Below are 21,175 nucleotides of genomic sequence, written 5' to 3'. Positions count from 1 at the left end.
CTACTCACACACAGAGTGGCTGGGGGTGGGGAGGCTAAGATAACGGAGGGTGTGCCCACCAGGGGGTGAGAATCTTGAGGGTTATCTTAGAAGTCTGCCCGCCAGGGAAATGAGACAAGTTCATAGCTATGATACACCACTTTCTGGCCAATATCATCAAGGAAGTATTAAGTGCCAGGTGAAGCCCAAGAAGAGAAGTCATTTCCTGCTATGGAGCTTGAGAGGCATGACAGCAACAGGGGGCAGAGTTCATGTGGACAGAGGTCAAGGCGAGCAAGGACAGTGAGGAAGGAAGAGAGTAGAAGAATCACATCCTGACCCAGGCGAAGTAGGGGCTGGTGGTGTTTAATCACTAAGTCGTGTCCGACCCTTTAGTGACCCCACAGGTGGTAGCCCGCCAGGCTCCCCTTTCCATGGGATTTACAGACAAGAATACTGGAGTGGGTTGCTATTTCCTTCTCTCGGGGATCTTCCTGACCCAGGGATCCAGCCTTTCTCTCCTGCTTGGCAGATGGATTCTTTACCACTGAGGCACCTGGGAAGCCCAAATGAACTGAGACTTGGCTCTAAGGAACTGCTCTGTGGTTTTTTAAAGACTATTAGGTTTTTGAGCAAATGAAAGAAAGAAAGTGAAGTTGTTCAGTCATGTCCGACTCTTTTCGACCCGTTTTTGAGCAAATGAAAGAAAGAACTCCAGGCCCACCAGGCGCCTCCATCCATGGAATTTTCCAGGCAAGAATACTAGAGTGGGTTGCCATTTTCTTCTCCAGGAGATCTTCCTGACCCAGGGATCGAACCTGGGTCTCCTGCATTACAGGCAGAAGCTTTCCTATACAAAATGTGATGAGAACTACCTGATTCCATTATTATCCTTTGCTGATTATTTTTTTTACAGTCTTTATTGAATTTGTTACAATATTACTTCTGTCTTATATTTTAGCTTGTTGGCCATAGTCCTTGTAGGATTTTAGTTCTCCAACTAGGGACTGAACCCGAACCCCCTGCATTGGAAGGCAGAGTCTTAGCCACTGGACCACCAGGGAAGTCCCTATCCCTTGCTTCTTAATGCACCGGCTCATCGAGAAGGGAAGATTCTGGCCACATGTGCTTTGTCTGTAAGGTTCTGAATCCTCCTTCTGCTGACCCTTTAGGACCTGGGAGAAGTGATTTCTTCTGCAAGTTTAATCCTATAAGCTATAGGTGACACCAGCTGGAGCTAAAGAACCCAAGGCTGTGACATGTAACAATCGGTGCACTTACTCATCATGTGTTTGTTGACTAAGCATGTTACCCTGTTCCTTGGTGCCCCTCCTGCTTTGCTCCGGAGATGCAGTAAATGAGACCGCCTTGGCTCCTGCCCTCATGAGGTTTATAATCTAGACCCAAGACAATTCTAGATCATTTAGGCTTTAGATTCTCGAGGTATAGAGAGCTAACAAAGAAACACTCATTATGAATTAATTTCAACTGTGATAAGTGCTGTGGGCAAAATATCTGGAATGCTGTGAGAGCAATATCAGAGGCTGAAACCAATCTCTGCAGGAGTGACATCAAATTAAACCTCTCTGAGCAAGTTAGAAAGGATGAATAAAATCTCTCGGGAGAAGAGACAAATTAAAGTGAACACAGAGTTGTCATGTGTCTCTCAGGCAAACAGCAGGTACATCATTTTGCCAACAAAGATCTATCTAGTCAAAGTTGTGATTTTTCCAGTAATCATGTACGGATGTGAGAGTTGGACCATCAGGATGGCTGAGTGCCAAAAAATTGATGGTTTTGAGCTGTAGTGTTGGAGAAGACTCTTGAGAGTCCCTTGGACTGCAAGGAGATCCAGCCAGTCCATCCTAAAGGAGATCAGTCCTGAACATTCATTGGAAGGACTGATGCTGAAGCTGAATCTCCATTGGCCACCTGATGAGTAGAGCCAACTCACTGGAAAAGACCCTGATGCCGGGAAAGATTGAAGGCTGGAGGAGAAGGGGACGACAGAGGATGAGATGGTTGGAGGGCATCACCAACTCAATGGACATGAGTTTGAACAAGCTCTGGGAGTTGGTGATGGACAGGGAAGTCTGGCATGCTGCAGTCCATGGAGTGGCAAAGAGTTGGACACGAATGAGTGAGCAACTGGACAACAACAGAATGTATCAGCTTGGATGTGTTTCTTGTCTTCTCTGCCTGAGTACCAGTGCTCTCCCCTCGGAGCCTGCCTCTCTCCCTAGTTCCCTCCAGAGGATCCATCGCCCCCTTCTGTACATGCTGGTGCCATGTGGCCCTTTCCTCCATCACGTGGCCTTCAGCCACCTATTACACAAGGTTCGGCTAGAACCTCACTGCCGACGTCCTCAGACGGTGATTGTGGCTGCTTTATCTTTTCATCACCATTACCCACTGCTTCATCTGATGACACAGTTTGTGCAGAATAGTATTTGTTGGGCTTCCCTGGTGGCTAGACAATAACAAATCCACCTGCAGTGTGGTAGACCTGGGTTTGATCCCTGGGTTGGGTAGATCCCCTGGAGGAGGGCGTGGAAACCCACTCCAGTATTCTTGCCTGGAGAATCCCCATGGGCAGAGGAGCCTGGCGGGCTAAAGTCCATGGGGTCACAAAGAGCGGAACACGGCTGAATAGCTAAGCACAGCACAGCATAGTATTTGTTGGGTGAATAAACCAGAACTAGTTGGATATAAACCAGAACTAGTTAAATGAATAATTTAGAACCAGTGATGAAAGTAACACACTGACAAGCCACCGGACTTTAAAAGGAAGATCTTGAAAAAGAAAAAAAAAAATCAGTTTTCCAAAGTGAAAAGTTCTGTCTCAGAGTAGAGGTGGAACTCACTTTCTCTGGATGGGACAGAGGTCCCATGACTTTGTGTATATGAATCCGAACTGAAATAGAATTTGAAAAACTTGGTTATGTCTACTATCAATTATCAAAGTATGCTTTTGATCTTGATAATTTGAGAAAGTTGATACTTTTTGCTTTTTAAGTATGAGACTCCTTTTATTTTTCTCTCTCTCTTTTTTTGGCCATACCGCCTGGTTTGTGGGATCCTTGCTCCTCAACCAGGTATTGAACCCAGCCCCACAGCAGCGAGAGTGCAGAGTCCTATCCTCTGGACTGCCAGGGAATTCCCATGATGCGTTTTTTTAAGGGACCGAATTGAGGTCCAGCCCTTTCTGATAGGGCGAGTCTTCCATAACTGGGCATTTCTCAGATGTGCTGTGCATTTTAGACTTGTTACAGAATGTTACATTTAGGATTAGGAAGATAAGGTTTTTTTTAAGTATAAATACAACACAGAGATAACATTAAAGAGATAGTCCAAGTCATCAATAGGACTGAAATGTCTATCAAACTATGAGTGAAAATATGCCTCTAGGACAGATGGACAGACAACGACATCTCTTTCTATAGAGGAAAAAATGCCTGTTTGTATACATCAGTAAATGTCCTGCAGGATATAGTTCTCCAAAGGCAGAGACAAGCCCAAGGAGGGGTTGTGCCTGAGAGGTCCCTGAGTGGTTTTAGACAAGCACAGCATTAGCATGAGACAAAAGTCAGACTGATGCTGAAAGCTCGGGATTCTGTCCCCAGCGTGCTGATGTGAGCAGCAGGAAGGGCAAAGGATACGGAAGGACAATCAAAAGAACATCTCACACTACTGGAGCCCTGGTGGGACTGATCCGTGGGCAAGGAGCAAAGGATATGCAATGTAGCTAAGTGGCTGATAGCAGAGTACGCGTCGCTCGAGACACCTCCAAGCCTCCAGGGCTCACAGGTGACCTGTTTAGGGCAGTGTACGAGGGAATATAACCAAAGGCAACAAAACAAAAGAGGAATTTAAACAGTTGGGTGTCTGCCAGCAGAAGAAACGATGAAAACTGCTTTTTTAGAGACTCAAAAACAAAGCTGATTTCTTTCAAATGTTAGATGTCCCGGTTTAGTGCTCATGAGACCAAACCAAGAAATATTTATTGAGACTGCACCGTGAAATCTCTGCCAGCCCTTTCCTGTCTCCAATTCCAACTTTAATGTTTTAAATGTTTTGTTTCCACTAATCACACGTGTTGAACCGTGTTATCCCATGAATCTTTAATTTCATGTTCCTCGTTTAATCCAAGTAATGAACACATCAGTTCATTTTAATTTTAATGTTTAAAGGTAGGAAAATTTGTATTCAGATATAAAATGCAATCAACTTTATTGAAAAATAGGTTTTTTTGTTTATTTTTGTTGCTGTTGAAGAATACTTGGCATGCAATAGTATATTCATAAAAAACAGAGCATATATGTTTCAGGTATAACATAGTGAATTAATAGCTGTATATGTTACAAATAAATCACCATGCTAAGTATACTAACCATCTATCACCACACAAAGTTATAGCAATAGTATTAATCATACTCCTTAGGCTGTATATGACATCACCATTACATCACCGTGATTACTTATTTTATAACTGGACGTTTATATCTTTTCATCCCCTTCAACTATTTCACCCATTCCCGCCCAGATCTAGTGACCACACGTTTGTTCTCTGTATCTGTGAATCTATTTGTTTTGTTTTGTTTGCTCGTTTGTTTTGTCTTTTAGATTCTATATATATGAAGTTATACGGTATTTGTCTTTTTCTGACTTTATTTTACTTACCATTAGTTCAATTCAGTTGCCCAGTCATGTCCGACTCTTTGCAACCCCATGAACCGCAGCACGCCAGGCCTCCCTGTCCATCACCAACTCCCGGAGTCCATCCAAAGCCATGTCCATTGAGTCAGTGAGGCCACCCAACCATCTCATCCTCTGTCACCCCCTTCTCCTCCTGCCTTCAATGTTTCCCAGCATCAGGGTCTTTTCCAATGAGTCATCTCTTCGCATCAGGTGGCCAAAGTATTGGAGTTTCAGCTTCAACATCAGTCCTTCCAATGAACACCCAGGACTGATCTGTAGGATGGACTGGTTGGATCTCCTTGCAGTCCAAGGGACTCTCAAGAGTCTTCTCCAACACCACAGTTCAAAAGCATCAATTCTTCTTCTCAGCTTTCTTTATAGTCCAATTCTCACATCCATACATGACCATTGGAAAAACCATAGCCTTGACAAGATGGGCCTTTGTTGACAAAGTAATGTCTCTGCTTTTTAATATGCTGTCTAGGTTGGTCATAACTTTACATCTAAGGAGTAAGCATCTTTTAATTTCATGACTGCAATCACCATCTGCAGTAATTGTGGAGCCCAGCAAAATAAAATCAGCCACTGTTTCCCCATCTATTTGCCATGAAGTGATGGGACCAGATGCCATGATCTTAGTTTTCTGAACGTCATGCTTTAAGCCAACTTTTTCACTCTCCTCTTTCACTTTCATCAAGAAGCTCTTTAGTTCTTCTTCACTTTCTGCCACTTACCATAATGCCCTCTATTTTCATCCATGGTGTAGCCAATAGTAAGATTTCCTTTTTTGTGGCTGAGTAGTATTCTTGTGAAAGTGTTAGTTGCTCGGTCATGTCCAGCTTTTTGTAACTCCATGGACTTTAGCGGGCCAGGTTCCTCTGTCCATAGAATTCTCCAGGCAAGAAGGATACTGGAATAGGTAGCCATTTCTTTCTTCAGATCTTGCCAACCCAGGGATTGAGCTCAGATCTCCTGCAGATTCTTTACCATCTGAACCAAGAGGGAAGTCTATACATATATATGTATATATATACACTACAGTTTATTTATCCATTCATCCACTGGTAGACACTTTGGCATGTTCCATATTTTCCCTGTTATGAATAGTGCTATGCTTTAGTGTATTTTAAAAAAATAACCATTTCTGCTCTGCACTTGTTGAAAAAAAACTTCTTCAAAAAAATTACCTGTGATAGAAAATTTAAAATTTTTATATCCTCAAAGGAGTTTCAGAAACTGATAGAGTGGGCAAAATTCAACATTCTAAAGGATGATTACTTTGGTGGTCCCTTAGATTGGTTTAATTAAAGAGACCCCATAGGAAAGTTTCATTTGGGAAAACTGGAAGGCAGTCTGTGTCTTTCAGTCTATCTCTTTATCCTTCTTTCTCTCTCTCCTTTTAAAAATTAATTTTTAATTTCTTCTATCACAAAATTTTGGCGAGATGCTCCAAGTGATAAGGATTTTTCCAGTTTAGAAGAATTGGATCCAGAATATATAATTACTCCCCTTCATCAAAGAACCCCAAATTACTAGAACTGTCCCAGCCTGCACGGATAAGATTTGCATATCCTATGGGTAAACAATCCATGATAAGAATTTATTCAATATGGGACCACAAATGTTAACTTCATCTCTTCACATATTCATTCGTTCTACACTTAACACTCCTAACATTTGTTCATTAATTTGCCAAATGTTCTGTGTCTCCTGTACTTAATACATACAAGCCAGATTTTCAGTTTTCTCTAAGGACACTGGTAGCCATACAAAGTTTTCCTTGATAGTTTCTGAAAATGAAAGAGCCTTTCCATTTGATACAAGTAGGTGTGGGTTTGTGCAGCAACGTACAAATTAATTTTATGTCCTGCAGGAAAAAATATCAAAAGTCATGAAGTCCGCCTGAGAGCTTCTAGTCTCGGGCAATGTGTCGTATGAAGGCTGAAGAAAATCATTTCCTGTGTCTGATGCTCCTTGTATGTTTCATCATTAAGCGCCACCCCCTTGCCTGCCCCTCCACTCTATGTCTACTTCCTCTTCTTCATTTTTAACACTATGACAGCATTGTCATTACATTGGTCTGAGGATAATGAAAATTGAACCATTCCCTTTGGTGGTGAGAAGCTAGGTGAGGGGCAGTGGTGTATCCAGCGACACAGCTTATGAAATCCCTAATCTTTGTTTTCCCTGATACACATTCTGAGTGACAGGTCCCATTTGTAGATTCCTTCCAAACAATTTGCCACATCAGACCATTGATACCATGGGTAGGATATTCTAAAGGCAGCCCAAAATCCTCACTCTAGACCTCTGAACTTAATGACTAATCTTTCTTTTTAACTGGAGTGTAGCTGATTTACAATGTTCTGTTTCTGCTGTACAGCAAGGTGAATCAGTTATGTGTGTGTGTGCATGCTGAGTTGCTTCAGTCATGTCTGACTCTTTGCAACCCGCTGGACTACAGCCCACCAGGCTCCTCTGTCCATGGGCTTTCCCAGGCAAGAATACTGAAGTGGGTCGCCATTTCCTCCTCCAGGGGATCTTCCCAACCCAAGGCATTGAAACCGTGTCTCTTATGTCTCCTGCGTTGGCAGGTGGGTTCTTTAGTGTCACCTGGGAAGTCCTATATATATGTGTATGTATATCCCCTAGTTTTTGGATTTCCTTCCCATTTAGGTCACAACAGATATGGAATAGCATTCCCTGTGCTACACAGTTAGTTCTCATTAGTTATTTACTCTATAAATAGTACAGCCTGGTGGGCTGCCGTCTATGGGGTCGCACAGAGTCGGACACGACTGGAGCAACACGGCAGCAGCAGCAGCAGCGTATATTTGGGGTTTCCCTGGTGGCTCAGTGGTAAAGAATCTTCCTGTCAATGCAGGAGACGTGCATTTGATCCCTGGTCTGGGAAGGTCCCCTGGAGAAGGGAATGGCAACCACTCCAGTATTCTTGCCTGGAGAACCCCTTGGACAGAGGAGCCTGGTGGGCTACAGTCGATGGGAGTGCAGACTCAACATGATTTGGCTGACTGAACAAAAACAACAAGTGTATATATGTTAACAACTAATCTTAACTATTAAATTAAACTGAATGTGAGCTGGGGTAGAAATAAACTCATTTAAATGACTACAGGAACTAGCTGTCTATAAGCATTATTGAATCATGGTAAGAGATAAATCCTTACTCTAAAATCCTTTTCTGGGTAGTATAAATTGTTTAAAAAATAACCACAAGCAATATGTGCTTATTGATGACAATTCTGAAATACAGAAAAAGAAAAAGAAGAAAAAAGAAAGAAAAAAATAAAAATTATCATAACTCAGAGGCAAATCACTTAATATTTAGCTTATGTTTCCAATCGTTGTCATCTATGTTCAAATGCTTTTTCTTTACAAAATTGGAATGGTAAGGGCATGGACTTTTTGTAAGTTGTCTTTCCCTTGGCTCAATATAAACAATCAGCATCTTTTTAACATAAAATTTTCTGTTATGATATCTCTTTTAATGCCTGTGTAATATTCTATTTTATATATGAGTTTCATATGATTAACTGATGTTCTGTTATTGACTATTTACCATGTTTTAATTTTTTTGTACTGTTTTTGCTGTGTCTTACCAAACATCTTATCACTAAATCTTTGTGAATAAACCTAGATTTTTTCCCCTTGGAATTTATTCACAAAAGAAAAATTGCTGGATAGAAGTAATACAGACTTTTAAAAATATTTTTTATATTTAAAGACTTTTAATAGATATGGCCAAATTTTGATCCTTAAAGTTGGTATCAGTTTACACTCCTATCAGCAATAGATCAGGAAGTGCATGTTCCTGCACTCCTAGCTGTGCTAGTTATTATTGCAAAAATTACAGTTTAATTTCTTTTACTCTTATTAAAATATCTATATTGCCAATGTTTATATTTAAAATTGACTCCAAGCATAAATTGGTTGGGACTTCCCAGGTGGCACCAGTGGTAAAGAACCTGCCTGCCAATTCAGGAGACATAAGAGACCAAGATGTGGGTTTCATCCCTAGGTCAGGAAGATCCCTTGGAAGAGGGTATGTAACCCACTCCAGTATTCTTGGCTGGAGAATCCCACAGACAGAGGACCCTGGTCAGTTACAGCCCATGGGGTTGGAAAGAGTTGGGTCGGACAAGACTGAAGCAAATTAGCACCCATGCATGCATAAATTGGTTAACAAATATTTTTTGTTATTCCAGTTTTAAGGGATTAAATCAAAATTAAGATCTCATGGAAACACCCAACAAATTTTTGGTTTGGATTTTTTTTTTTTAATTTAAATGTTTGATAGCAAATATTTTTGTGTAGAGGTCTCTGTTGATTTGAGTTTCTGACCTATTTTATATTACTTCCTAAAGACAAAAGGAGGCAAATTCTAGAGGTTTAGGGGTTTGTTTGTTAGTTCATTGGCTGGTTTTGTTTTCTTTAAAAAGATAATAACTGAAGAACACACTGTCAGTGTTTCAGAATTTAAAGGTAAAGTATAGATTAAGTTCCCAAACTTGCACAGTTGATATCTTGCTTGCCTTCAGGAAGATTCTGTGTCTTTCCCAGATCTTCTTATACTTAGTTCAGTGTGTTTCTTTTTATTTTCTACTAAACGTATTAAATCCCCTCCTGTTCAGTGTCCTATTTATTCAATGCAAAGTGCTCCAGAAATATTACATAAGATCAAGTATAGATACAAGCATCCAATCAAAGCTGAGGGTGGAGAGAGCCTTTAAAATATATAGGCAGATAGACGATGTCAAAGTCGGACTCTGGCTTTCTGTGTGGACAGACTCGGGAATACTGTGTGGGGAGTATTAACTTTTCCATCTGGAAGGATTTTATTTGATTGCCTTTGATCTGTGAAGTCCTCTGAGAAGGTTGGAATGTTCCAGAGCAATGCTTGTGAGAGGTGTGCGGGCCTGAGGCCAGAGAGGGCGGGTGGGTAGTGGGGACCCCTCCCACCCAGAGCTGAGGTTCAGGGTGCCTGGTGGGAGGGAGAAGCTGGAGGTGGGGGCTGGCCCCCTGCTGTGGAGTCTCTGGCCCCTTGCCTGCACCTGCCTAGGTCCAGCTCCCTGGACACCCGCCCATCTCTAAAAGGAGGGAAGGAAGGTAGAGGGGAGGGGTGGCCCCCGGGATGGGGGACAGCAGCCGCTTCATCTGGGGAGTCAGTTTGAGGCTGTCTTCTCACAGGTCCTCCAGGACCATTTAAGTCCACGCCCCACCTTCCACCACATCAGAGCAGAGAAGAATGACCTGGAGCACAAAGGACAGGAATGACTGCAAGCCGCATCGTTGTTTGCTCTCCCCCAGGTACATGCTGTTGTGGTTGTTCAGTTGCCAAGTTGCGTCTGACTCTTTGCGACCCCACGGACTGTGGCACACCATGTGGCACGCCAGGCTTCCCTGTCCTTCACCAGCTCCCGGAGTTTATTCAGATTCATGCCCATTAGTCATTGATGCAGAGCCATTCTCTGCTGTCCCCTTCTCCTTTGCCTTCAGTCTTTACCAGATCAGCATCTTTTGTGATGAATCAGCTCTTTGCAGGTCTTCAGTTCAGTTGCTCAGTCGTATCTGACTCTGCAACCCCATGGACTGCAGCACGCCAGGCCTCCCTGTGCATCACCAGTCCTTTAAGCTAGGCTTCAGCAGTGTGTGAACTGAGAACATCCAGATGTACAAGCTGGGTTTAGAAATGGCAGAGGAACCAGAGATCAAATTGCCAATGTTTGCTGGATCATAGAGAAAGCAAGAGAATTCCAGAAAAACATCTGCTTTTGCTTCATTGACTGCTGCTAAAGCCTTCACGTGGATCACAACAAACCGGGTACCTGAGCAGCCCTTAAGCTGGGGGAGTGACGACTCATCTCATTCTTTTGTACCCACGTGACAGCAGCTCAGTGCACCGCTAAGTCCTTAGAAAGAGCGACCAGCTCTTCCTTATCTTTGGTGCAAACTGAGAAGAGGGTGCATCGCACAGTGTGGGCAGTGCCAGAGGAAAGGCCCCTGATGACAGGCAGAGTAAGGTGGGTGGTTAGGCAAGGGCTGCGTGTGGATAAATACTTCCACACATAGTGTGGAAAGTGAAGCCACTTATTCATGTCCAGCTTTTTATGACCTCTGGACTACAGAGTCCATGGAGTTCTCCAGGCCAGAATACTGGATTGGGTAGCTGTTCCTTCTCCAGGGGATCTTCCCAACCCAGGGATCAAACCCAGGTCTCCCACATTGCAGGCAGATTCTTTACCAGCTGAGCCACCAGGGAAGCCCACGTAGAATGAGGTAAGGGCAAATGGCCAGGAAAGGGTGCTCCACAGTGTAACAATGTTCATTGGGAAATGGTTTTTGTTTTTATTTTTTTAATATCAATAATTTTATTGTTTTTAATTAATTTTTATTGGAGTATAGTTGCCCATTGGGGAATACTTTTTAATTTCTTTGTTTTTAATTGAAGGATAATTGCTTTACAATAGTATATTGGTTTCTGCCATACATTAGCATAAATCAGCCATAGATATACATATGCCCCTCGCTCTTGAACCTCCCTCCCACCTCCCACCTCCAACCCCATCCTATTCCTCTAGTTTGACACAGAGGCCTGGGTTGACTTCCCAGAGACATACAGCAAATTCCTTTGGGGAATATTTTTCAATGTTTTATTTAACTCCCTCCAACAAATTCTGAGGGCCAGGCACTGTTTTTCGGGACCAGTGGTTCAAGGCCTGAATTGTTTAGTGATGAGCAATGTTGCTGTATTCCTTAAGTCACCGTCTTCCTTGTATTCATTCATCTATTTGCTCACTCACTCCTTAATTGACTTAATCAGCCTGATTGAATATACTGTAGTTGGATGAATTACCCCAGTGTGTGAGTTTTCACACATCCTGCTTCAAAGATCTGACCTAACGAACCGCTTTTATTAGTCATCATCATTATCATTACAGCCATTTAAGGAGAGCCTCTGGGCCGCAAACTTGGTTACAGTATCACATAAAGCATCTCATCTCTCTAATCCACCCAGCAACTCTGTAAAGGTCAGTATCATTAGTCTCATTTATCAGATGAGAAAACAAAGGCCAAGTCAACATTTCAACTCAGGTTGTTTCTCCTGAATCCAATTCTGTTCTCCTCTCCCTGTGCCAGGCTGCCTCTGTAACATAACAAATTGTCTTCTGCAGCTTCATCTTGCCCAGACAGGGAGATTTTATTTATTTTATCTGTTACCACTAATAATAATATTTTTTTAAAAATAAGCCAATATGTGATGAGAGTGTGAAGAATAAACATGGTAATTAGGCAACTTCAATATGAAGTTAATTACTGCCTTGATGACTAGGGTGGTTTGTGTACAATAGATAAGACAGCGTAAGCGTCGTATCAGGACACGGTACTTCTGCAAGTCTCCCACGTCACAAGGCCACGCTTGTCGTAAGAGTGGATCGCTGGAAAACGAGCAGATTCTGGGTTCACTGGTGCCACACAAATAATTTTTACCCATTGCTGCTATCTCACATGGCTTTCTCTTCTATTATTCCATCATATCCCAAAGCTTCCCTTTGAGGCAGATGTAGTAAACCCCGAGGTGTCAATGTTTGGTTTTATAATCCAGTGCCATTGCTTGATCTGTCAACAGCCAGATTCCCCACTCCAAGGCCAATTCCTAGATGGTATTTGTGCATCTCGTGTTTGTCAAGAACTTCCAGAACAGCTCAAGAATCAGACACCAAGTTTTCCTGTACAATAATTGGAGATTTGTTTAGGTTCATCTGAATTATGCTGCTCACATCATCTGCCCCAGGTTTAAAGTTTAAGCCACTCCAGGGCACCCGATAATCATGAGGGACTAGATCACACCCCTCTTTATCCCTACCTGACTTTAGTATTGTTCTTGTTGTTTAGTCACTAAGTCGTGTCTGACTCTTTTGCAACCCTGTGGACTATAGCCCATCAGGTTCCTCTGTGCAAGGAGTTACCCAGGTAAAAATTACTGGAGTGGGTTGTCATTTCCTTATCCAGGGGATCTTGACAACCCAGGGATCAACGTGTGTCTCCTGCATCGCAGGTGGATTTTTTTTTTTTAAACTACTGAGCCACCAGGGAAGTCCAGCATTAATATTAGACATAGGAAATATGTACATACCTCCAGGGAAATTCATTTGATTTTGGACCATTTTTTTGTTGTTGTCGTGCTGTTACATTGCATCTGAATGCTCCACTAAGCAGTGGCCTGAGTTTGATGCTTGTCCTGCTTCACAGTTTTACTTTTTTTGTTCCAGTGGTTTTTTAAAAATCTGGTGTATCTGGTTCCAATCAAGGCTAGTTTCCTTGACTGTGATTTTCTGTAACCTCAGCACCTAACCCAGAGGATTACAAACATCCCCCTGTGCCTTTGTCCCCAGACTGAAAAGTTCACCAGTGCAGAGAAGCAGGAGCTAGGTAAAAGTGGATGGATTTGCATAATTTGGTTTTCCAAGGGCAGAGTGTTCATTTTTAGCTTACATTGGTTTTGCTTTGTTGACAAACCCCTTTTCAGGGAAAAATGCATCCCTTATTCCTATCCCCTCCCCTCTGCCCGCCGCCACCCCCAGCTCCATTCTGGTCCCTAACAGCTGATTCCTCAGATGTGTATATTTGTTCATCCAAATAGATGAGAAAGCATCCTCCCAGTCTTCTATCAAAATACAACTCTTGTGTTAGGCAGTTTCTCACATTTTCCAGTTTGACTTCTGTATAGAACTGTAGCTACAGATGGTAATGACTTTGCCACAGCAGTTTCAGGCTTCTGAACTCTACGAATCCTGTTCTGTCCATGCACAATAATTAAGGCTATTAATGAGGGACCAGATTTAGTAGGAAAACAGTATACTGAGCCACTCCGATTTGCTTGATGTAGGTTAATAATTATATATTATACAGCATTTGCGACCTCCTTGGGTTTTGGAATAGAAGCTATGGTGGCAGAGAGCATTGTGATCAAACCCACACTAACGAAGTAACATTTGGAGCTCGGCGGGGCAGGAAAGGGGAGGCACTGTTACTGTGAGTGCCGTGGTATTGTCCTTTACCATTTGGGGATGTATTGAAATGCATAAGTAATAATTGTATTTGCATTTATGTAAAAAGGCTCCAGCCAAGTCTCAATCTTTTGAAAAGGCATGACTGGGAGGGGACAGGGGTAAATCCGGGTGTCCCGAAACAACATTCTTTGTGGAAGGAGACTTTTCTTCCGTCTGTGCAGCAGGTTCAAATCCATAATGAGAGAGAGAATCTGAGCAACTCAAAGTTGATAGGTTAAATCCGTGTGTGCTTGCTCTGTGGTGTCTGACTCTTTGCGACCCCGTGGACTATAGCCCACCAGGCTCCTCTGTCCATGGACTTCTCCAGGCAAGAATACTAGACTGGGTTGCCATTTCCCCCTCCAGGGGATCTTCCCAACCCAGGGATCAAACCTGTGTCTCCCTTTGGCTCCTGTATTGGCAGGCGGATTCTTTACCATTGTACCACCGGGTAGGCTGAATAGTTCAGACTAAATTGCTTTGAAGAATCGGATCTACCTTTCAAGGCAAGGCCTCTGAATTCCTGAATATTCTGCAAATTCCACCCACAGCTTGAAAGGCCACCTATGTGAGTGGTTTTTTTTTTTTTTTTTAATTAGAGGATAATTACTTAAGAGTATTGTGATGGTTTTTGCTATACATTAACATGAATCGACCATAGGTATACATACGTCCCTCTCTCGCAAGCCCTCCCTCCCCACTTCTTCCTCATTCCACTCTTCTAGGTTTTCACAGAGCACCGGTTTGGGGTTCCCTCTGTCTCTTACATCATGTGAGTTTTGAAAAAGGAGTTTGAATTTGCCTCGGATTGGCAACCCACTCCAGTGTTCTTGCCTGGAGAATCCCAAGGATTGGGGAGCCTGGTGGGCTGCCGTCTGTGGGGTCACACAGAGTTGGGACACGACTGAAGTGACTTAGCAGCAATTTAGCAGCTTTGGATTTGTATTTTTTTAACTTTATCTTTTAATCAGAGGATAATTGCTTTATGATGTTGCATTCATTTCTGCTGTAAAATAACCTGATTCAGCTATAAATATGTACATATCCCTTCCCTCTTGTATTGGTTTGCTTTCCTGAGACCGACTGCTTTAGAATGGAAGCAAGCAGGCCCAATGAGCAAAAGAAACCTTCTCGGTGAATGTTACAAGCTGAAGACAGCCTAGGCCAGGATGAGGGATTTGGAAATGGAAGCAGGCTGAGGAGGCTTACAAAGACTTTTAGGAAAATGTGAGTGTTTGGGGTGCCATAGTGAAATATCGTGTTGGCCAAAATTTTCTTTGGGGGTTTATTGTGCTGTCTTATGGAAAAGTCCAAATAATGTTTTAGGCCAACCCAATACTATAGCCTGGGTGCCTTCAACAATAGAAATTAATGTCCTCACAGTTCTAGAGGCTAGCAAGTTCAAGATCAAAGTTCTAGCCAATCTGATTCCTGACTTCTGATTTCTGAACTCTCGTCCTGGCTACCATCTTGCCTCATGGCCACATGACCTCTCCTTTGCATACACCCAGCAGGGGGGAAAAGGCATGCAAGTTTCTAATGCCTCTTCTAATAAGGGCACTAATCCTGTTACGAGGGCCCCACCCTCTTGATCTCTTCTAACCCTAATTATCTCCTAAAGGTCTTCAAATATCATCACACCAAGTGTGATGAAGCCCTGGTTAGGGCTTCCACATATGAATTTTGGGGGACACAATTCAGTTCACAGCAATGAGTAAACCTATGTGTCAAGGGCTTCCCAGGTGGCTCAGTGGTAAAGAATCTGCCAATGCAGGGGATGCGGGAAACAAAGGTTCAATCCTTGGATCAGGAAGATCTCTGGAGGAGGAAATGATGACCCACTCCAGCATTCCTGCCTGGAAAATCCCATGGACAGAGGAGCCTGTTGGGCTACAGCCCACGGGGCTGCAAGAGTCGGACACAAATGAGCGACTGCACACGCCCACAGACGTGCCAGGTGCAAAGCTGGTCACGTGTTTTAGTCTGTTTCAAACCAGACTGTTCCACTTCATTCTACCTCCACCCATTCTCTTCCACGCTAACCCACTCTATTCCCTTCCATTCCACTCTGGTTCAACAAAAGCCTGCCTGAGTCCCACCTGTGAACCCTGCAGCCTGCTTTATTTGACTCCCTCTACTTCCCTTCTGTCATTTTCCTGCCTGTCTGATTCCTTCTGATGACCAAGAGCAGCGCCTGTTTTTGTTTTCTCCCTAATTTCCCTCCCTCCCTCCAATTCCAGCTCCCCTGGAGGAGCACTGGGAAAGCTTTGCCCAACAGACAGGGCTTTAAGCTTGGCCTCTGACATTCCCTACTACCCCAGAGGACTCACTTGAACTCCAGGTTGCCGTGCTCCTGACAATCAGAGGGGATGAGGACAGTGACAATTCTTCATGAACAGGATAGTTGTGTGCCTGAAGGATGTCTCAGAACAAAGAGCTTAGTACCTGGAGCCAAGGTTTCAGTACCATTTACCCCGAAATGGAGACTTGACCTTCTTATGCTGAGGATTTCTTGGCCCAGGGTGGGAGTCTAGGGGGTCAGCCCTGGGGCTCTGAAGGCAACCTGTGTGAATTTAAATGCTGACTCTATCCCATGTATCTGGGCAAATGACTTAGCCCCTCTAAGCCTCCATCTGAAAAATGAGATGATATTAGTCACTGCTTTATGGAGTTGGAGAGAGGAGTAAGTGGGATTAATATATGTAAAGTGCTTGGTTTGGAGTGTACATACTCTGTCAATATTAGCTAACATTATTATGAGAAAATCTATAATGGGGTAAGTGATACAGTTATTGAGTCTTTCTCACACCCAGCTCAGGAGGCTGGGCACAGAGTATCAAAGATGAGTAAGAGTCTCTGCTTTCATGGAATTCAGTGTTACGGAGCAAAGATTAGACACTATACGCTTGTAACCGTGGTAATGACCGTGAAGCAGAGATTTCTGACACTATGGCGCTGTGTGAAGCAGGCACTGAGATTTGGGTAGGGGTCCTGGAGAGCAGACCTACAAAAGAGACAGACACTGAATACCCCCTCCACAATCCCCCAGCCCCTGCTCAATTTGCCAGCAATCAGGGGAAAAGCCAGGACCAAAAAAAAAAAAAAAATGCCAAGAAGGATCTGTTACATTCCAATGTTGCTGTTCAGAAATTGGAATTCATTATAAACAGCCAAAAAAAAAAAAAAAAAAAACAAGGGAAAATAAAACAGCCTAGACCTCAAGTACTTGGATGATACCTTGCCAGCGTGGTTTTCAGCCCAAGAGGAATTTGTTTCTCCAGGAAAAAACTGGATCAGGAGAGCAAATATTAGAAGATAGTCTTGGTTATGCCCTGGTATTAAACAGTTACACTAACCACTGTTCACTTTCCTCCCAAGGTGTTAAAAATCGATGCTAATGATGAAACACTTTGTGCAGTGGTGATCTGAGAAAATCCCTATTGAAAACAAACGCAGAGGCAAAGTGTGCTCCGTGCCAGAGCTGTGTGTGCTCCTTAGAAAGATGATCTGGTCCCTGCAGAGAAGGCAAAGAATTAGAAATGATAACCGCTTTTTAAATACATCAGCTTGCTCATGTGTCAGTGGTAGTGTTTTTTTTTTTATCAGCTTTTCAGCCAAAGCTTCATTTGATTTGTGCAGGGAGGTGTATAATAGGGGAGGCCAGTGAGCTGATTTTTATAGAGTCCGTTTGTAGCTTAAACAAAGATGGGGGATTTGGAGGATAAAGGCAGCCTGAAATATAGCAGATTATGCAGCTTTATTTTTCAGAGATTTGCTAATTCCCCTCCTCCTGCTCCTGCTCCCTGACTGAGCTGATGGTTTTGTATTTTCTTCTTTCAGTTGCCATTCAAAGAGAAAATGGTAAGTTTTCAACTTGAATTGTGGGCTGAATTCCATGTAACCCAGCTCTGTTACCTTGGCCGATCCTCTGTAAACACATACGTGTTACCTTTAAACAATGTAGCCTTATAATAAATGAGGAGATAAATCAAGGCTGGACTTATAAAAAAACCTCTTTTAACATGAGAAACAGAATTCACAGCATGAGCAGAGAGGGCTAGAGGGTTTGTGTTTGTGTTCTTAACGTGAAAGATGAAGTTGCTTTGAAAGCTGAAATCATCTGAAATATAGTACGAAAAGAAAAATGTTTTAATTTTCAGCAAGTTGACGACTTCTGCCTTTTCTGTGTAATTCAGGGAATTTTCTGCATTTTTAGGATCTGGCTACTGATGACATAGACCAGCTTTCACACATTAACAGACCATAGATCTAAATGCAAGTTTTTCCAATAAAAAAAGGATCTCACTTGTTTTTTTTTTTTTTTTAATGTGGCTTTAATTTCTTGGTGGAGTTTAGTGCTTTATTTGCACGCACGCTGCTGAGGCAAAAAGTCCTGCAGAGCCTCGTTTGCGAATTCTTTCTTCTGTCTTCAACTTGTCCGTGAGATCATCACGGTCTCTCCTTTAGTTATTTAGCAAATATTTATTGTGCTCTCATCTTGCCCAAACCTTTGACTGTACCCATTGAGGGATACAGGGATGCCAGTGACCATATGACCAGTGGCCCTCCAAAGGAGGCCATTCCAGTGGTTCCCCTTGGAGACTGAGGTACTGGGGTATTTTCATGTTGTGTCAGCTAGAAATTACATCAGTACGAGGGATAGGCACATTATATTAGTTATCCTGCTGTGTGGCAATGACACATTGTAAATACAGCATTGATTACTGATTATGCCATCAATGTATATATAGTCTATGTATAGACTTCTAATTTTATATATATCTATATTTGACTGACTTGAAGGTGCCATAACGCTTTTTTCCCTTCTTACCTTGCTAGGTTTTGAGTACTTAATCCTACTTGGTGTTGATACTCATGCTCTGTCTGACACTATCCTGAACTGTTTAATTCAGGCTCGATCCCTGGGTCAGGAAGATCCCCTGGAGGAGGGCATAGCAACCCACTCCAGTATTCTTGCCCATGGACAGAGAAGCCTGGCGGGCTTCAGTCAGTGGAGTTGCAAAGAGCTGAACACGACTCAGCAACAGAGCACACACACGTACCTCTCTTCTTAACGTGAAACACCCTAATTTCCCCAGTGTGGGTGCATCTTCATTTTTTACTTCTTTGTTTTGCTTTTCAAAATGAGAGCAAATCCTATTTAGTAAACTGGATGAACATATAATAAGAGAATGTTAATGTGAGAAGGAGCCCCCACTGTTATTATTATTACCGAGCCCAAATTTTACCGAGAAGTACATGACATGGGAGTTCAGGAAGGTTTATTTCTAAATAATCTCGGCCATAGAAGGGGCCACTGACAGGAAATGCCTGCCTTATGAAATCCCACTGGAGAAAGAGCAAAGATTTCCCCTGGGGGAGTCAAGCCCTCTGTGGACATCTGAAAGTCATGTTATTGCTTACTTCTGCACATGAAGATGAAGGCGTTTAATGAAAGGGGAAAAAAGATGGGATACGGGGGGAGAGAAGGAAAAGAAGCATGGCAAAATATGGGGGTGGGCTGGGTGGGGAGGAATAAACTATCAACTTTGTTTGAATGGGAAAGCCAGAGAAAACGCAGCAGTGGAGACAGCATCTTCGTGCAGGAAGACATGGGAAATGACACGTGCTAGATAGAAAATTAGCCTGCAGGAAATATAAGAAAAGAGACCTGGCTATTGGAAGGGCAAAACAAAGACTTCATGAGATGGTGCACAGGTGTCTCTTCTTTAGAAGCAGAAAGGTATCTCTTGTGTTTGAAGAAGAAATGAGAATATTGGTGAGGAGTGCCTGGGGCAGAGGGGTTCTGAGCACCCCCTGCCTGCTTTCCCACATCCTGGTGGTCCACGTTCATGGAGAGGGACGTGGCGCGCACGCCGACCTGCACGTGGACTCCATGGACGGAGACAGCCTCTGGCCTGGCTTTTTATCTGTATCACCCCGGTACGCCAGCTTCTTGCTTTGGAAATTGCCAAGGCGGTTTCTTTCTCTCTGCAGAATAGAACTTCTGCTCTTCCTCCCCCAGGGGCACTGTCTATAGCACCACCCTTTTTGTTCCAATTTCTGGCGGCCTGGCAGTCTTCTTTGACTCAGTGAATTAGGAATCCTTGCCCCTGGGAGCATCTGCTTCGTAGTTCTGCTTCTACGTTCCCCCAAGAGAAAACTGGGCAGCCTTGGCCGTCGTTTAAATGCATTTTGGTTGATTCATCAATCTGTGCAGTTACTTATGAAATAACGTACCAACAAACTACCACAGGCACAGTGGGAAAGAACCTGCCTGCTAATGCAGGCGTCACAAGAGACGTGGGTTTGATCCCTGGGCCGGGAAGATCCCCTGGAGAGGGGAATGGCTGTCTCCAGTATTCTTGCCTGGAGAATTCCATGGAGAGAGGAGCCTGGTGAGCTATAATCCATGGGGTCGCAAAGAGTTGGACACAACAGAGCAACTGAGCACAGAGAAACTACCATAATTATGCTATTTTTCTAAAGCAAGCTGACCCACATTATCACGAACATTGTTAAAAAATAATTACACGCGTACACCTATATGTACGCAATTTCTGTGTTCCAGATTTCTTACTGTTAGGGGCTATCTAAGGCTTTTGAAAGAGATCCAGTCTTTTCTGGAAAATGTCCAAGGATGGATTTAGGACTGTTTTGTCATCTGATGAATATTTTTTCTTTATTTGCTTTAATTCTAAGCGACATTCAAAAACACCTTAAATAGGCATTGAACACATGTTACCAGTAATGGCAGTTTGGTTGTAAATGACCCTCAGGCTGGTCCTCCTTCTGCTCAAAGCCTTCCTTCTAAATATCATGTGATTCATCTGATGTGGTTTAAATAGCTTTTCATTGTCAGCACTTTACTTCATTTAAATGAACATTTCCTGGCTGCTGTGTAGTTGACCAATGGTGGACTCCACATACTAATTTAGCTTTGAACAAACTCAAGGAACTTCATTCTGATGCTACAGTTTTTTTCATAACTTCCTGGTTTTTTGTGTTTGTTAGAACATACATGTATTCATTGAGCATTAGCTTTTGCCTGGCGTTTTCATAGGTACCCTGGAATGTCGTCTTCACCATCACCCTACTAGTTTGGAGTTGTAGGAATTCAGCAGGTGAGAATCCAAGACTCAGAGAGGTTAGATCACTTGTCCTAGTCCACAGAGCAGGTGAGTGTTAGAACTGAGTGCAAACACAAGGCTTTTTACCCCTGAACTCAGTGTTCACTCAACTAAGCTGCTGCTGCTGCTGCTAAGTCGCTTCAGTCGTGTCCGACTCTGTGCGACCCCATAGACAGCAACCCACCAGGCTCCCCCGTCCCTGGGATTCTCCAGGCAAGAACACTGAAGTGGGTTGCCATTTCCTTCTCCAATGCATGAAAGTGAAAAGTGAAAGTGAAGTCACTCAGTCGTGTCGGA

At 43.1% G+C, this 21,175-nt stretch overlaps 1 protein-coding gene and 1 long non-coding RNA gene across 8 annotated transcripts in view; both read left to right on the top strand.

Annotated features, from left to right (window-relative positions):
* Window positions 1–18,001, top strand: part of LOC129658134 (uncharacterized) — a 36,589-nt gene extending 18,588 nt beyond the window's left edge. Inside the window, exons 2-3 of the long non-coding RNA XR_008717284.1 lie at window positions 9,886–10,005; window positions 17,127–18,001. This is a non-coding gene — a long non-coding RNA (uncharacterized LOC129658134). The remainder of the gene's footprint in view (window positions 1–9,885; window positions 10,006–17,126) is intronic.
* Window positions 1–21,175, top strand: part of LDB2 (LIM domain binding 2) — a 453,308-nt gene that overhangs the window by 185,057 nt on the left and 247,076 nt on the right. The window lies entirely within an intron of this gene.

This window comes from Bubalus kerabau, chromosome 7, assembly GCF_029407905.1.
Source record: "Bubalus kerabau isolate K-KA32 ecotype Philippines breed swamp buffalo chromosome 7, PCC_UOA_SB_1v2, whole genome shotgun sequence".
Taxonomy (NCBI): Eukaryota; Metazoa; Chordata; class Mammalia; order Artiodactyla; family Bovidae; genus Bubalus; species Bubalus kerabau.
This window is presented reverse-complemented; position numbering and strand designations above follow the sequence as displayed.